Genomic DNA, 18,630 nt, shown 5'->3' with positions numbered 1-18,630 from the left:
GTAAAATTATACAAAACAGGAATACAAACAGCCTCCACACTGAATCATGCTTCCTTTGGCACATACGTTTTTTTCTTTTCCTAGTGTCCTTCTGAACTCATCTTTAGCAATAGCCCATCCTAGTGCTTTGCCACATTTCTACCTCTTGTGACAGGGAAATCCAGATGTCAGTATTTTTCTTCACCAACTTTCATATGTCTTTGCAAAGAATCAGCAACCCTCTATACAGATGGAAAAACCAAGGCACAGTGCCAGAAAACACCTTGGCTAAAACCATTCAGGAGGCTAGTGGAAGAGCTAAGAATAAAATTATGATTTCTCGATGTTTAGTCTGATGCTCTGTGAATTGGACTGCCTCACACTGAGAAGGTGCTCAATGATCAACTTTATTTATATATTTACTACTCAAATATGGCATGTTCTCACATCCTTTATTTTCACGTTAATTGTGTTGTGGATCTTCTCCACCCACCCCCCATTTCCTTTGGTACATTTGTTCTATAGCTATTTGTGCGGAAAACAAGCAATTTCTGCTCCACCTGCTCGTAAACACAATGAGACAGAGAACACTCTGTTACAGCATAGCCACTGCCTTAGCAACAGATTACAGCATCACTGGGAAAGGAATAGAGACCTTCTGGGGAGAGAAGTGCCCTTTATCTCCCTGAAAAGCTACAGCAGGCAAGTTTTGCCATTAATTGTATTTCCAGAAACCCCCAACCCCTCCAGCTTCAAGCAATAAGTAGTTGTAAAGAAAGAAGGTAAAAACTGAGCACAGAGTTTGCTCCCAACACTCAGAAAAGACTAAGTGAGGTTAGTAAAAGATGGTGAGTGAACAGATTGGCTTCCAAATAGAATACGCAGACCTGTATTTGAGAACTCAGGTATGGGGGTATGTAAATAAATCACTCTGGCCACTTAGCCAATTGGTATCAAAATGTCTGGCAAAAGGGGAGTAAACCACAGCCCTTTGCTGTCATATTACTAGAAGCTCATACGTCTGGAACCAAAGTCATGAACACTCCTCTCCCTTGTGAAAAGATCCGTTTCAGATAAGTGGAGCAGGCAAGTAACATGTTTGGTTATGTGAATCAACACCCTTTCCCATCATGTGCATCCTTATTTATCGTTCATGTGACAGGGTGGGCTGTACAGGTTGTACAATTGGCCCTACAACTGAACATGGGGACATGGGATATCATCTTCAGGAGAGAGGACAGCAAGAAGCAGAAAGCCTGTAACGACTAGTTTGGCAGGCTGTATCTGCCATACAGGGCCTAGGACTGGCATCCTTGATATACCCTGTCAGAAAATTAATCAGGACTTGATGGACAGGTGAGCTAAGGGGCACTTTACAGTATTTTTAGAAGGGCAAATATTTAGGGAAAAGGAAAGGTATTTGGTTTTAGCCTTCTCCCACTCCATCTCTGCGTGTCATACATTCTAGACTGTGAGCTCTGCAGAAGTGAGGATGATGTTTCTGTGCTTGCAGTAATAATACAGCCCTGATCCTGAAAGAGGTCTCTAGATGACAGAATATAACCATGTGATAATAACTTCTAGGTTTAAAATGAAAGAATGGCCACCTACATTTGGACTCAAAAGGAAGACAACAAAAGACAGAACCACACCTTCTGCCTTGGATTCCAGAACCCTGAACCAACAAACCAGAACAACGGTATAATGATGAGTTATATAAAAGGTCAGTAGTGAGGCAGAACAAAAAAGCAGACTTTTTTTTTTTTCATTGTCTGGGGATTAGATGTTTCATTAAGCTGTCTACCCATATTAGAGAATTAAGTCAATTATATGTCTAAGGATTTTGATGCCAAAAAGCAAATGTCTGGGCTTATAGCTTCTCTAGTTATAATATGACTAGAAATATGAAGCAAACTGTGGAAGAGGTAAGAGGACATATTTCTCTATGCTCTGGTTCTCATGTGATTAATGGAAGATATAGAAGGAGCTACAGAAAACCTCTGGCATGAAAGCAAGAGTAAAAGAGATTACAAGAGGACAGTTAAATGGTATGTCTTGACAGTTCTGATACAATGCGGTGTCTCCACAAATACATAATACAAACAATGAAGGTTTTATGAAATCTGGCCACAAAACTTTTTTACAGATGATAACCTGGAAATGCAGCCACTTTACCAAAGGCATACAGCAATGACGAAGTAACAACTAAGCTGTTACCTGCCTCTCAGACCTTTTCCCAGTCCACTGTGCCGTACTGTTTTCTATGTGATACACACACACAGCATGAAGCATCACTTACAAATCTATCATTTAAAACCTGTTTTTTTATAGAGCACCTAGAATAAATTTCTATTCATGGGCTGAGAATGGCATTGTGCCTGCTCACAAGGACATTAGGACTGTCTCACAAGGAGATAGATGTCACATGGATACGGATTTGCATGGGCAGCCTACATAACTCAGCAAGTGCCATCTTTCTGGAGGAAGTCCCTCCTCTGACGCATTGACACCACCTGTCTCTTTACACTTGATGGCATCTGTTGGCATTTTTTATGTGCCAAAGCATTAATATCAGAACAGTACAGGAAAGGAAGATACCGAGTTCTTGGTTACTCACATCTTAGATATGTCAAACACCTAAGCTGTACTACATCAGGGAAGTAGGCCATCCGCTAGCATCACCTGGAAGCAAAACACAGGGGACAACAAGTCATGCATTTTTCTCTGCTGTCTAACGTGCTGCTTAAAGAAATCTGAGTGGCAAGGATTAAAATGCTTTGTCATGGGGAAGATGGACGAGGAAGACAAAATTAATTTAACAATAAAAAGGAAAATAATGCCAGGGTCAGGTACCAGATGGGCAGTACAGAAATCCTTGACTTGTCCCCAAAAACAGCAAAGCAGACAAGCTTTCCTGACATTGCTCAGTCAACCATGAGAAACCACCAAGAAGAGGCAGATGGTCATTCCATCTCTAAAACTATTTGGTCCTTGGCCTCTGCTGGGAATGTATGTTGAGGTGCCAATTATTAGCACCCTGAACAGTGGCTTTTCTGATCCAGACAGACATTCATTTAACACTGTACCAAGTTCCATAAAACTCATTTAATAAAGAAAGCCAAAAATGGTAAAGAACCAACAGGTTTTGGTAAACATCCAAAATAAATAACTATAAAATGCAAATACCTTGAAAAATAAAACAACAAAAAGGTAAGTAGGACTAAGTGACACCATATAGTTGATCAGCAGTTCTAATGAAGATGATAGATATTATTATCTGAGTCTCCTTTTGTATTTTATTGGCAAGAGCAAACAGTTCAGAATCCCCTAATAGACCTCTAAACAAAGAATATAATTTGAACAGATATCAGAGATTTGAACAAGTGTTGCTCTTGTCAACTGGCCATTTTGAAGCTGTCTCTGCATTTTTTTAATCTGTGTTAAGGCTGGGTTCCAAACCCCTTTAAGTCCATAGGAGTTTTTGAACTGATGCAGTTGACCTCTGTGAGCCCTGGACGTGTAATGGCTGTAATAGTCTGAGAAGAAGTCTTCTGTGATTTCTGCAGTCAGCGAAGGCTAATGTCCATTCATGTTGTAACTCAGTTTTGTGACTACAGTATTATTTAACTACCATGAGCATCTCAGTGTCCTTTAACCAAATCTGAAGTCTCTGACTGCAATACTTTTGAAGCATCTTGACAATTGTTTTGGGAGCAAGGTGATGGCCAGGCCGCGTTTGTTTCTTCATCCCTTTCAAAGGGAAGCAAAGGTTGCTGGTATTCAGTTACCAGAAGTCATGAGCACTGCTCTCTGCTGGTTGTGAAATGACTTTTTCTGTCACAGTCCACTTCCCTGTGGGGAAGGGCTCCTGTATGAGAAATATGTTGGCATGACCTAGCTCCTGGCAGGGCACTCAAGGAGAGAGGGTGAATGCAGAGCACATACCCATGTCTCACTGAAACACTTGCAGGCTGGAAACAGTCATTTTACCTTACATGGCTCTGTGCATGCCTTCACCAGTAAATTACACACAACTACATTCTTTCTCCCACGAAACACCAGAGAAGAGCTAATGCTATTCAGTCAGGAAAAGTAGCAAACAGGTAAGCTTGCGCTACCCTTTCCCATTTATATTTTACAGATAAATAGAAGAGTGCAGCCTCCAATGTTGTCAATATGGTTCCTTTCAAAAGCCACTAAAGTTTGCAAAAAAATTAATGAAAGAATGTGAAACAGACCTCACATTCTGGTGCCACCTGTCAAGCCTGTCCTTGTGTGAAACTGCTGAATAAGTCAACACTCCCCAGTTTTTACTTTGACAGCAAGGCATATTGCAGTGTGCTGTACTTAGGGCTGCACCTTAAATCTATCTGTGAAAGGAAGCTGGTATAGAATGTGGCAGCCCGTTTATTAACTGGTTCCCAGCATGCCAAGATCTATGTTGACAGCCTATTGATTTATATGTGGGGCTTGACAATTTGCTTTTGACCAATAGTATACAGAAATCTTCATATCCATTTCTTTAAGAGATTCCGTCTTCCTATGCCGCTGCTACAGATATGGACGCTCTGAAGGTGACTATTCCATGGATGGATCCATCCTCTTCTAAGCTCCAAAGTAACAGCTATTAGCTGACCTATTAGGCATACTGCAATGCTCAGTGGAGTAAGGTTTAACTTTTTATATAGTTTATTATTACAAGGTACATAAGAGTATATGAGGAAGTAATGCTGTTATGCCTTTGCCCTCACTGATTTCCTACACTTTGGGCCTCAGAGCTTGGTGTATGGTAATTATGTATTAGTAGATACAACATGACTTAACCAGCAGGATGTATTTCAAGTGATAGACAGAGATCAGGTCTTTTCCTTACAGGATAAAAAAAATAATCGAGGTCGCAGTGCTTTGCTTGGGGAGAACTTTCCATTGCCTATTTAATGAACAAATCGTTAATAGCAAATAAAGGCTTGACTCATATGAATTGCCAGGTAGTTTTACATCAGATTTAATCTCACAAGAAAAAGCAGCAATAGTTGGGAAGATGCAAAAATTTCAGCTTCTGTACAGCACAGCTATCTGACCACACACTTGGGGGTTTGTCAGGTTTCATTAGAACATGCTCAAGTCTGTGATGCTGAATTTTCACCGGGGCTGTAATTCAGCCTAGCCTGATTAATGCTGGTTTGGATTTGAACAAAAATTCAGTAATACAGAGGCTGTATAGACAGAACAAACACTTGCAAGGAGAGAAGAGGAGGAAACCTACCTTATCTGCTCTCAGTTATCAAACATTGAGTGGTCATTAGCAGTGTATCAGGAAAATCAAGCTACTTCACAAAACAATATAAATTCATTCTGAACAAGACTCTGTAACTTCTGCAAAGAAACATGGAATATATTAATTAATGGCTTTAGTCATAGTACTTCTGTTGCTAGAAGATGTTGAGACAAATGAGTAAACAGAAGAGCCTTGGGAATGTCACGGTAATTTAAAGTACATAAACCTTCAAAGCGCTGCCTGTGATAGAGTGATACATTGTCTTATAATTGGGCAATTGCTTTCATTCCATGATATAATTAGCACACAATTATGGTTATGTGAAAAATAGTTCCCTCTCCCTCCTTTCCAATTTGTGCCTGCTTAATCTAAGTAGAGGACCTATCTTTTTGCTACACTACCAGTAGGTCTACTTTATCTTTACCTTTCAGCTGCAGAAACAATGTCTCTTACCTGACCAATGCAATGATCAAATATTCAAGACAGGGATCAAAATCTTGCTATTTGTACAAAATATCTGGTCTCATTATTTTTTTCCACAGCCTAAAAATATACATAGTGCTGTGACAACAGAAAGTTAGGTGACTCATAGCACAAGCACTAGTAATCAATGCAGCCAAAACTGCAGCAGAATTTATATGCTGCAAGCACACTGCACGTGATCTCTGTTTAAGGCTGTGCTATAAAGGCTGGTTTTGGCTACAGAATCTCTTCCTGAGAGCCAATGTTCAACCAGAAGTGATTTGCTGTGAAGCAATGTGAAAAAATTGGGGGCACCAAACGGCAGAAATCTCACCAGTGCTACATGGAGACAATATGTACAGATCTCCCACTGAATTGTATCCCAGCTGTTACGCTACCAACTCTAGTCTTCATTTTTACTGTCCAGCCTCCTTAAGTTGTCACCACTCATAAAGGGATCATCAGCCACAAAGAAAGGGCAACTAGCTGGGCAAAAAAGACCCTTTATCCATCTGTAGACGCAGACCCAAGCTACCTAATTTTTCATACTGAAATGGCTGGGATATGCCTTCTTACATCTGTTTGCTAACAGAAAGTTTAAATCCTCTGAGAAATATGAGTTTATCAGTATATCTGTGGACTGTGATAAAAAAGAAATGTTATGAATCATCTAAGGGAATTTTGTTTTGTGAGATTTTCAGCTTTGCGCACTTAAATGGGTTAAATAATTCCGGTCAGAATCCAAATGTATAGATGCTATACCAATCTGAATAAGGATCCTGTGAGAATGTTTCTCCTCTCATACTGATGAATAAACACTCTGACTTACTAAAAGTACCTCTCCACTGGTATTTGAAATTTCAAAATGACATAAAAAAAAAAAACCATGTATCATTGCAAAGCACAATAAATTAACCAAAACCTCTATGATTATATGGGTGTAAATATGAACTGGCATAAGAATCAGGCCAATATAGATCGGCATTGATGAGTACACACACACTTTTACCAACACCCCCATTGCTCATATGCATAGACGAGTCTTTCTCCACAATGCGTTATCTACAGATATTCCCCAAACTGTCCTTTCTCTCTGCAAACACATATGTGCATATCATTAGACACTCCTTTTTTTTCCCATAGCAGTTACTTCCCACATATATTCAGAAAGAGGGGGCAGGCACATACATAAATTTAAGGGCAGAAAATGCACTGCAGATGGAAAAGAACAACAACAACAAAAACCTCTTGCATTCTCTCCAGTCATTCCTGTGGGAGATATTTATCTATGGGAAAAGCATTACAAACTTTAAGTAAATGAAAAAAATATATATTTTCATAACATTTGGGAGAAAATGCATCTTAATGGCTAGGGAAAATTGCTAGAGAAAAATAACAGCAGCTAGTGAGTTGAAGGAACTATATTCTCAGTGACAAGCAACAACAATAGAAGCTAATGCGAGTCATTTGTAGAAGGAAAAGTGAATAGCTGTGGCATATTTGCAAAGAATATATGGCAGTTTACCAAAGGCAAAGCTCCAAGGAATACCAGCTGGGACATGAGAAGGGAGCTATCAAAAGAGGAGGGAGGTATAACAGCATCATGGAATGGTTGGCACCACTTCGTTAAAGCGTTTCATGAAATGAGACGTAGCTGCTCAGAGACAGTAAATCAAGGTGTTGGTGTCACTAACTATGGCTCATGGCAGGTGGCCAAGGAGTGTACAAAATAGAAGCACATGCGTGTGTGTGTTTTTAGCATGTTTCAAATTGGCAAATTTACCAGTTATTAAACCAAAGCAGTGAATTGGATTTCATTCGTAACTAGTCTTCTGTTTTGATCAGAAAGCAATTACTTCTAATAGGACTAAAAAAATGCAAGTCTAAGTAGAACACATTCCATGTGTGGAAAATTACATCCTACTGGCTTTGTACTTTGACCTTATTATCTGAAGACTAGGATGGCCTGTTGTTTTGTGCATCAGCCTTGCATCTTAGCAACATACAGGGCTAAAAAGCTCAGTAAATAAGAAGGCATCCAAAATGCCATAGTAACATACCATTTATCCTGATGCCTGCAGAAAGTTGATTTCCATGTCTGGATCTGTCTAACTGAGGAAGCTGCTTCTGCAATAAAAAAAAAAAAAAAAAAAAAAATTGAAAAAAGTACATCCTAAAATTTAAAGAAATTGATCGATAAGCTTATTTCTAGCTGAATACAGATTTTAAGTAAAAAATAAAATTTGTGCACAATTTTCATATTACAAATAGCATTAAATTGAAATTCCTCAGTATCTTGTTCACTTATTGAGGTGATGATTGTGGTTATTAACAATTTTGAATTTGAAAAGGTAGCTGCTTGGATTTGCATGTGGTAAAACTTATATGCCTTGCTTCTTTATGTGGTGTTTTCAGATGTATCAGGTTGCCATTACAGCACTTGTAATGAGTACTGTTAGGTGAAGGACTCTTTGTTTGGTTAGAGGACCTTACGTATGATCTTCAGTTTTTCCACTTCTAAACTGGTAATACTGATAAATGTGCTGTTCTGTGAATACAGCAATCAGATATTGGAAAGTGTATTGTTTGCAATCTCTTCCAGGAGAAACCTGCTCTGTAAACTGTCAGACCAACTAATTCTTTCTGAGAGACAGCAACTTGTTTTTTTCAATACACAGACAGGAGAATTCTGGTTGCTACCAGAAGATGAGATGTTTGGATGTTTTCAATGAATAATCTACTTCGTGAACTACCAATTTGTTTACAAGAATTAAACAACCTTTAACATTTGTCTGGGATCTGCACTGATAGCATCCCAGAACTGTACGGAAAATGCTAGTTGGCTTACATTTCATCCTTTTTCAAAGGAGATCATGACCTAAATGAAACAAAATACTATGGGTACAGGTAGGTATCTCAGAAACTCCATTCCAAAGTTCTGCTCTAGGTTACTAAGTCTCAAAGAAGGGGACACAATTTGCACAGGAAGGTCAATCACAAATTGTATAAATGATTGCAGCTCAGATCTAAGGGATTACAGTCCTAATCCCCTACAGACAACAAAAAGAATAAAATCCCTAAATAGAATAGCACAGAACTAAGACAGAGAGATCATTTCTGGGATCTGGTATCTATCACACAGCTCCTTCAATACCATTCTTCTGAAGGAGTTCTTCTGAACCCCTGCCTTCACCCTTGGAGGCTGATTTGTCCAGCTTTAGCGCAGCGCCTGCAAAGTGAGAGGGCATTGGGAGGACCAGTCTGAAGGGCCAGCGTCACCAGTTGCTGAAGAGCCCCTGAATTAAGTTTACAGGAAAGACAAACTTGAAGTGTTTTACAGTCAGTCCACTGCCCTGTATTCATCAGGAGCTGTGCCTTCACTACAGAGCAAGAGCATCACAGAATCTGGCCCAGGGACAGCAGCTCTCCAAACTAAAACAACCAGCACGCTCAAGTCCACTTTCACAAGTACCGAGGGTCTGGGTTTTGTGCTCCAGGACCTTGGTGGCAGTATTTTTTGTCACTTCTTAAAGAACATTAGCAACAGCTCTAGGATTCATCTTTTTCTTCTTCTTCTTCTTCTTTTTTTTTTTTTTTTTTCCTTCAAGTTTCACTAAGGGGCTCAAAAATTGCAGCAAATAACTTGGAAAAGATAAAAAAGAATCCTGTTGCTCTACTTATTGTAATTACGGTGCAGTTCAGTATAATGTGATAATTAGTCTCCTGGAAATCATTCCTCAAGTTCATACTGTGATATAGCATGAAATAAATCTGAGCCAACCATACAGTTCTAATTCCAGTATGCTACAGTCAACTGGTATGTTAATTCAATTAAAATGAGCTTGTTGGTGAGAACAGAAGTTACAATGGTGGGGGGAAAAAGGAGGGGGTAAATTCCATAAGTATTAGTAGAATCCACTTCATATTCACATCTACAACTCTAAATTACAGATACAAGATCTTTGTTCAAATTACTGACAAGGTTACCAGCTGGAACTTCACACTCAATTCAATTATTTTATATTGTACCTTCAGGCTCCATTCCAAAGTGACTCTTAAAGAATAATCAGACTTCTTCAATAGGCAATCAAAATGAAATTACTTTTTGTAAGTACAACAAGGTTACAGACTTGGTGCAGTCTATAAGTTACATGCTACTAATTTTCAATGCTTTTAAATTTTTACTCTGAATGTCTGTGATGTACAGGCAACAGCAGCCAGGCCAGAATCTCCTCACAGTTTCAGCTTAACCTTGTGTTTCCGCCATATCTTGCACAAATAGGCAGAAGCGAACAAAGAAATCACAGAACAGCTGGAAATTCTGTTTTATATTGTGACTACATGCAAAAGCAGTCCTTGACAGAGTGCTCTCCTTGTGATAGGCGTTAGGCAGTTGTAGCCCATACCTATAATCCAATAAAATTCTCGTAATCTTTCCTTAGCTTTAACTTCCAGGGAGTGCAATCACTTCAATAAAAATATAAGATGAAATGAATTTTAATAAAAAATTAAGGTCCAATTCTTCAGAGTTTGATTTTGAACCTTTTCAACTGATGTCTATGGTAAAACTCCCACACAGTTTTTCTGCTTAGGAGAACTTCCATGAGCACACAAATTGTTGTATCTTCCTTATCAACATTTTCTAATATGATTCTAGGTATTAAAAGCCTCTTGTCTCTTTCTGAGACAACAGAGGACGACAGGCCTCCAGATCTACATTTGATTTGTGAAATTTAGAGGAAATAAAGAAACCTGTGAAGAAAAAGAAAGTAAAAAACTCAAGTGCTTCAAGACTGAAAGGTGATACGTTGATAGTAACACTTGACTCCAAGCTGGATTAATAATAATTAAATGAAAATTGTCTCTGATTTTGTTTGACACTAAATGGACACCACATTTCTAACCAAACTAGAAAGATAAAATTAATAATTGTATATTATTTTGATATAAAATCATTAATCTTACTTTGACAGTGGCCAAAAATAGGCTGAACAGTTTTCAAAGACATTGCCTGTCCTCCCACACAGTGCTTTCCTTCATGCCAGCAACTGACAAAAACAAACTCATCTTCCTAATACATTTAATCTTTGGAAATGCATTTTCAATAAGGGAACTCATTCTTCCTGTTGGTCCACTAATAATCAAGTTTACTGACAATGAAAGATCCACTTCTTCGTCCAGCTGGTTGCTTGCATAGAGGCTGGGTCAACAAACTGGAGAATCTGATCCTTAGCTGTAGAAAAAAAAACCAAAACATTTGTATGGGGGCTGCTGGGTGCTGGTGCTGCAGACGAGAGGTGGCTGAGATAAGACTCGGTGTCACATAGTTTCCCTGACAGAAGACAAAAGCAATCATGCAGTCAGCAATACTTTATCTTATGGCTCCAGAGTGCAGTTTACAACGCAGCTGAGAACTGGAAGGAAAAAAGATAGCTTAGAGCACTCCAACAATGCTCTTCAGCAGAGCAACCCAGTACTGCACAGAGGCCGTGGAAATTACACAGCAGGAGAGCAGTGGGGAGTGGAGGCAAAAAAAGGAGGGTTGAGAGGCAGCAACAGCACTGCATCTTCTATAATCACAGGGGCCAAGGCAAGTGGTTTGTTTCAATGGGAAGGAGAGAATAATATGCAATAATGAATGCAATTGGCCAGGTGAGGTAAAACATGCTGTGGTCTTCATTCTGCTCGTCACCAATTTGCTCTACCTTCCTTGGCCTCAGAAGGTTTATTTCAGCTTTACATCACTCTAAAAAGTAACTGTTCTGGGTCTTTTCTTCTTCTTCTTTTTTATTTTTATTTAATATTTTTTTCTCCTTCCAGCCTATACAAATACCAAATTCTCTATCGTCTTGTACCAAACCACTCGCCTGCTTCTTCTGATTGTAATAGCTGGTCTATAAAAGATATCAGTTCTCTTTAAGGCTTCTCTCTTCTAACAGTTATTGCAGAATTCTATCTTTTGCCATTTAGCTACCTCCACAAAAACAAAAGTTAATGGCAACAACTTTTGAAATTGTGTATTTTATGATTTTATGTATGCAAGCTGATTTAGCAGGAGAATAGCAACAAATGAGAAATGGCAATTAACACTCCCAGAGCAAAGCCTGTTATTTCTCATGTTCTTCAACCCTTCTCTCACAAAATGCTTTCAGAAAGAAGGCAGCTGATTCTAGCAACCAAGGCTACACATTTCATAATTCCACTCTATTGCTTTTCTGAAAACGAAAATATGTAGGAAGAACATTTCAGTATAACTAATTAGCAGCCTCTGTGTCCTCATCCTTGTTAATTCAAGGGACCTCTCTAAAAGATTCCTCTGGGAGAGTTCCCGCTGTTATAATTTTACCACCTTGTTCAAGCCCAGACATCTACTTTGAAGCTCTGCAAGGAATAATTCCCATGAACACAAAGGCTGAATATCCAGGTGTTATTTGAGAAATTGCCCTCATCTTCATAGCGGAATTTAGCACATACTCTAAATGATAGGTCAGGGTATGGAGAGTTGCAAAGAATTGGAAGAAATATTCTCACCAGTCTGTTCAGAAGTAACCATCTGAATGCTGCTGTGGCTTCAGTCCTATAACTCCCCTCTTAACGGTAACAGAAGCTGAGCCCCTCTGCAATATTATTCTTAATTCTCTCTCAACTTGTCCTTGAGTCATCACAAAATGACTCTTTGTGTTGAGCATCATCAACTCAGCTGCTGTACAGCCCCATGGAAGCAGAGAGCTCTGCGCTCGCCCCACCCTGAGAGCATCTCCTCTAGCTGGGGTGAGGGGGCAGCAGTGGGGAGGCTGCAGATACTTCCAGAGAATAGAGGGAAATCATTTCCCACTTTTGGAGAGAAGGTCTCTTCTGGAAGGCTTCAAGAGCAAGATCTGCCAACATGCAAGATGAGAAAGAGTTGCCAAATTCTCGAGTTTCCTTTGTGAGGAGGCTCAGACTAGAGCCTGATACAGAAGCAGACTAAAAGATCATCTTCCTTGTCCACCCCGCAAAGCATTTACTGATTAAAAGTATGCGAGAATCGTGCACAATTCATTTGTTTATGCACTTCTCAATATGTAAACTTCACTTTTCATATGGTTTTGTTCCTTTCAGATGTGCTTTATTCCCAGGTATTCTGAAAAGGTCTTAAAGTTACTTCAGCAGGTGTATTGGAGATACTTACTTCAAAGTGACTGGTTAAAAATACCACAACAAAACAATGTTAGTTTTCATAAGCAGGTTTTCCGATTAAAAAAAATATTAAATCAAATTAAAAAGCACTCATTGTCCTTGTATTTTCTCAACAGAGAAGAGAGAGTTTTCCTGACTTTTTTAAAATGCTCATTAACCAGAAAAATCCAGCAGTCATCCAAGCCAACTCCAGGTAATAAAATGATAATGTTTAAAAGATTTAGTTGCGATTTCTTATTCACAAAATCAGAACCAAATTGATTCTTGAAAATGAGCACATGCTCCTCCAGAACTAATTCTTTAAACCATTTTCTCTCCATGTAGTGATAGAATGGTTTTCCTTTTCTTTACGTGCTTGACAAACTTGTATACCTTCTGCTCTGGCAGGGGGCTGGGGGCTCCCTTTGCTGTTTCAGTCTTCTGTGGCTGTTGGTACAGATCCACTGGGAACAGAGAGTTTTGATAAGATCCAAAGATGCTTCACTGTTGTGGGAGTTCCTCCAAATCAATTATTTGCAAATTTCAAACCTTTTGAAACTTGTCCATCATTAATCTCTGAGATAACATATCATGGAGCAATATCTGCCTCACGTAGATCACACAAACGGAGGAAACATCTGTGACTGTGTGCCTAAATAGTCTTTGTTCACTGCTACTTTGAACAGTCCTATGAACACATTTGGGTAGGGAAGAAGAGCTTAGTCAAACAAAAAAATAAATAAAAAAATCTTTGGTAATGCAGATCATTTCTGTAAGCTCCAAATCCCTAGGGACTTCTGGGGCCATTGCTGCCTACTTTCAAGCAAGCCAAATACTCATTTTTCTGTGCAGTTTATCCTTGCTATCTTAGGCAGGCCAGCCACCAGATGCTCAGAAATACTCATTCCTCTCCAAATTAGTTCACCTCATTTCAGAGCCAAATCATTCACTTGTCTATTTCCCCTTTGGCCTTTGCAGATAATGGGTTCTGCTATTAGTCAGTCTGGGGGGAATTCTTACTCCCAGTATGAAAAAAAAATCATTCTGAATTCAAACGGAATTCATTTTCCTAAATATACTACCAGAGTTGCCACACTTTTGTCTTAGACTAGTAGATCTGGGTGTGCTTTCAGCTGAGTACAGATGAAAGATGACTTTAAAATGCAAAAAGCAAAATGTGCTGGTTTTCATTCAAATACATCTTGAAAAGAAATAGCAATTTTCTCTCTCTCTTTTTTTTTTCCCCCTTTCCTTTTACAACCAGGGTTTAAAAAGGTAACGTGCAGTGTGGCAGGCAGCTAGCAAATGAAAATGCAACAGCAGGCAAGGATCAGACCTTTACATTGGTGCAATACAGCACGCTGCAGCAGCGATAGTCTGCAGCCATGAGCCCAGAGGTCTGAGCCCTGTACTTGGCACTATCGATACCTTGAGGTATCTCCTGGAGGGAGTTACTTCAAAGAAATTATTTGAAAGACTCACTGAGCCCGGTTCCTTCTGCTTTCTAGGCACAGCTCAGCAAGTGCTGCCGCAGAGGCCTCGAGGCCAGCAGCGCCAGACGGGATGTTTGCCTTGTGAACAGAGGCCTCGGGGGCTTCGCTCAGGGGCACGGCAGCCTCCACTCTGCTGAGAAACACTGCTACAGTCTGTGGCCAAAGTTACCCCTTTTTAAACTTTATATATACTCTTTTGAACTCTTTCACAAATCAGGCGCTGTGCTTCATGCCCGGCGTCGTGTCACGTGCCTCATTCAGCCTACATAAACCTATGGGGCTGGCTTTAATCTGCTTTCCCAGCATCCCTGGGTTCGAAAATGCATCTACCACGGAAAGAAAGAGGGGATGGAGAGAGGAAAAAGAAGTCAGAGCACAAAGCAAGTTCCCTCCCATAAATCTTATTCGATGCAGATATGAGGGCTGACTTAGTTGTGCAGTCCTCACCCCTTCACCTCAGGTGCTGGGATTAATGGGGGACTGTTTTTCCCCTTCTGATTGCGTAAATGAGGAAGCTGTTGACTCGCATGGTACTGGAAAGACATATGTGCTTCATTATCTGGATTCCTTGTATTGTTTCAGCTTGTTGTTGCTGGCTGGGAACACGCAGCCTTGAGCTGTTCCCATTTATAAAATGCACTTTTTTCTGCCCCGGATTATTGCCAAGTGGAGATTTAAGTACACTATTACTTTTATGGAGGACTATTAAGAGTTATTAGATCCCATTAGAGCAGACTATGCTCTTAAAAAAAAATCCTTTATTTTTGAACAACCATTTATATTCATTTAAATCTGACAGAATGTTTGTATCAATGCAAACACATTTAATTATATCTTAGATCAGCGAGAACATTTCTTGTTTATTTTTTAAAAATCTTTTATTAGTCTCCCCTAAAGACTTCATTCTACTTACGTAGCTTTAAAGCAAGTCTGAACCGTCATGGATGCTCTGTGTATGGGGGGTTCTGACATCGCTGGCACAAGCAGGTTTGGAGAAAGGTGACCAGAAACTTAATTCCAGCAGAACCTGTACCTCTTTTTTCTATTAGGTTCAGATGAAATCCTCAGCTCATGGACACTAACATATCAAGGGGATTCTTTATATCAGTAGAAGTTGGATCAGACCCTACATTACAGTAGGAATATGACCTAATATTATTGGCAGAAGTCACTACCAGTAACAACTGCACATAGCACCCGTTCCTGGGTGGTTGTGATTATTTAAAGACAGGATGAATGCCTGCATTAATCCCTGTTTTGTTCCAAGCTTACTTCATGCCTTCACTTCTCTTCACAGTGTACATCCAGTTCTCCAAGTTTCTGCCCATCACTAGTTTGTCTCAAGTCAATTTCAAATAAAACAAAGGAAATGTCTCAACGGAGTATAGAATTCTATGTGCTGACACTGTATTTTCTGAAAAACCTCTGACAGAGTAGCTCTGCCTGCATCCCTTCCCTTACAGCAGCATTTCTTGTAAGCACCAGTCTCAGAAGTCCAGACCTATGGGTTTGATCTGCTTAAACTGTAATTTGTATAACGCACTTTGGGAAGAATGCTTTGTCTTCCTGGAAAACATCCTTCCCTTCCCTTCCCTTCCCTTCCCTTCCCTTCCCTTCCCTTCCCTTCCCTTCCCTTCCCTTCCCTTCCCTTCCCTTCCCTTCCCTTCCCTTCCCTTCCCTTCCCTTCCCTTCCCTTCCCTTCCCTTCCCTTCCCTTCCCTTCCCTTCCCTTCCCTTCCCTTCCCTTCCCTGACACACTGAGGAGATGACTAAATGCTGCCACAGGAGGGAGAAAAACAAACAGGAAAGAACTCAAAGGGCTGGGATAGGGCTGCAAAGCAAAAGGCATAAATCACTCAGCTCTTCCCTCCCTGAGCTCTCCTGCAGCCAGCACATGCACACCACCTCCCTTCTGGATGAGGCTTTGGCATGAACGGCAGATCCCATTAATGCTCCTTCATGTTACCACAGCAGAGCAGTGCTTGGCAAGAGGATGCAGGATACTCCCTCAAGAAAACTTTGAAGGAACAGTGCTGCACGGCTGAACTAGGTAGTGGAGGGGAGGGAGGGAGGGAGAAAGTGGGAGGGGGAGAAATATCCTGGCCCAAAGAAGTGGTTATGTGGGGAATCGTGTTTGAAATGGCTTCACAGAGCATAAAACAAGTCCAGGATTAGAAATAATTGAAAAACATGTGTGCCCCTGGAAAACTACCTGTAGGGAGTTTGTGGAGGAAAGAATGCAGTTCCTATTTTTCCTTTCCTTTGAAAGATTGGCTTAACAAAACAATCAGCCACATGAAAAGGCAAGGAGCACAATTCTCACATATGCTGTTTGACTTCTTTCATTATTATTCTTAAAGCATGCTCTACGAGAGGCAGTTGGAAGAAGAGTAACTGCCTGAATCACAGCTAGCCGGGCTCAACTTGGTCCTGCCTTACCTCGGTCCTTTTGTGCTTGTTTTTTAAAGCCCTTAGGTTTTGTCTAGACTAGGAAAAGGTGTTTTATTCAAGAGTTATAGTTCAATTGAACTTGTTTAAATAAACAAAAGCCAACACTTGAACCACATGAGGATTGTGGATTAGCAGCTCTAGCTCAGTTTAAGGGGTGGAGTAGAACTAGATTAGGTAAACTGTACTGACTCCTTCCATTTTCCTAATTAGATAGGCCTTCAAAGTTTTTCACAAGTGACAGATTGGGAACCTAAGCAAACTTCTGAACACAGGATGGGCTCCTTCCACCTGGTTCTCCCCTGCAGGAGCAGGAGAGGAAGAGAATCTCAGCCTTTGTAGACCATTCGACCTTAACCTGTCCAACTATCTACCTAGATACTTGGCTTTTATTATAAAGTATTTGGGCATTGTCTACTGAAAAGCCACCGAGGAACTGAAAATATTCTTCCAGGTGATTACTACACATACTGGCCACAGGGCTGAGTCCCACTTGACTTCTGTCCTGCTGGAGTCCTAGCTCAGGGAATCATTCGGTTCTTCCCACACGGAGGGACAACGCAATAGGATTAGCCTTTTCTCCACTGCTCCTTTTTGTTTTGAAACTGCCTTTCAGAAAATGGACAAAGTAGCTAACAAATTATTCTTCTTATGCCAGGTATTTTCCATTTGGAGTTTTATCTGTTGCTGGGTTTTGGCACCGTTAAACTATTAACGGTAATTTTAAAACGAATTGGGAAACTGGCTTCCTGGATTGTAGCTTTTGGCTCTCCTGCACAATAGGACGATGAAGCTTGCAAGTATCTGTTGTTACCTGCAGATAACTAACTCTACCTGGTTACCGCTTATCTTTCCTCTGCCTTTCCACCTCTGCATTACATAAGGGTTCCAGTAAGGCTGCTGAGATGACTGTGTTAGTGTGTTTGGTTTTATACCTTTATCACTTTATATCCTTCTTTGGCAGTTGCATCTACCTACATAATTGCCCTTATTAAAAGGCTTAGTCACGGTCTGAAGTAAGTGTAAGCCACTGCTGTCTGTGCACGAGTATACTTTGAATTACACCACAGAAAACTGGGGTGTATCAGAGTTTTTTGCTCTGAAAGTACCTTTCCATTCAGTACAAGGTGGAAGACTCTTGCTTGGAGACTGAAGCAACCTCCAGTGCTGAGCATTTGCACAGGAGGAGTAGAACTCAGCTTGGATCAAAACCTATCCAATATCACCTGAACCAAAACTTCATTTTGGTTCACATTAATACTATATTAGGGGCTCTGTTCAACACAATGCAGTGAAGAGAAGAAAAATGTAGTCTGTGGTCCAGGAAGCCTGCCGTCTGAACTGGAGTGGTTCCAGGGTAGCCCTTCTCATACAAACTAACTCAGGGAAATATTTTTTGTCGATTAGTATAGTTGTAAAGTTGTTCTTCTTTGTACAAGAAGAAGATTCACATAGATTGGGCTGTTAGAGGAGTAAGATTTAGGAGACTTTTAAATAGTATGGTAGTGTACTTCCAAAAAGGTTTCAGAAAGGCAGAGAAGAATTAACACAAGGAAAAGAGGAGAAAGAAACAAGCAAGGAGCTTTTAGCATTCTGATGAAAATTTGAAATTGATGTTAGGCAGCAAATGGACGCTAATAGGAAGACACTCAGTAACCTAACCTAGAAGTTGCTGAAAAGGAAAGAGAATGGTGCTGTGTAAGGGAGATTTACACCCAGGTCAAGAAGACGACTCAGGAGAGTCACAAGACCTGGACAGTCTGTTGGATGAAGTGGAAAGAGATACAACAGACCGTATTTATTTTGCATTCTA

At 40.2% G+C, this 18,630-nt stretch overlaps 1 long non-coding RNA gene across 7 annotated transcripts in view; it reads right to left on the bottom strand.

Annotated features, from left to right (window-relative positions):
* LOC121058280 overlaps positions 1–18,630 on the bottom strand; it is a 146,528-nt gene that overhangs the window by 62,304 nt on the left and 65,594 nt on the right. For all 7 annotated transcript variants that reach the window (XR_005814141.1, XR_005814142.1, XR_005814143.1 and 4 more), the window contains 3 exons: positions 7,780–7,846; positions 5,246–5,355; positions 2,597–2,661 (listed from right to left, as the gene is read on the bottom strand). This is a non-coding gene — a long non-coding RNA (uncharacterized LOC121058280). The remainder of the gene's footprint in view (positions 1–2,596; positions 2,662–5,245; positions 5,356–7,779; positions 7,847–18,630) is intronic.

The sequence above is a fragment of the Cygnus olor genome, chromosome 21 (genome assembly GCF_009769625.2).
Source record: "Cygnus olor isolate bCygOlo1 chromosome 21, bCygOlo1.pri.v2, whole genome shotgun sequence".
Lineage (NCBI taxonomy): Eukaryota > Metazoa > Chordata > Aves > Anseriformes > Anatidae > Cygnus > Cygnus olor.
The sequence above is the reverse complement of the archived record's forward strand: the minus strand, read 5'-3'. Positions and strand labels throughout refer to the sequence as shown.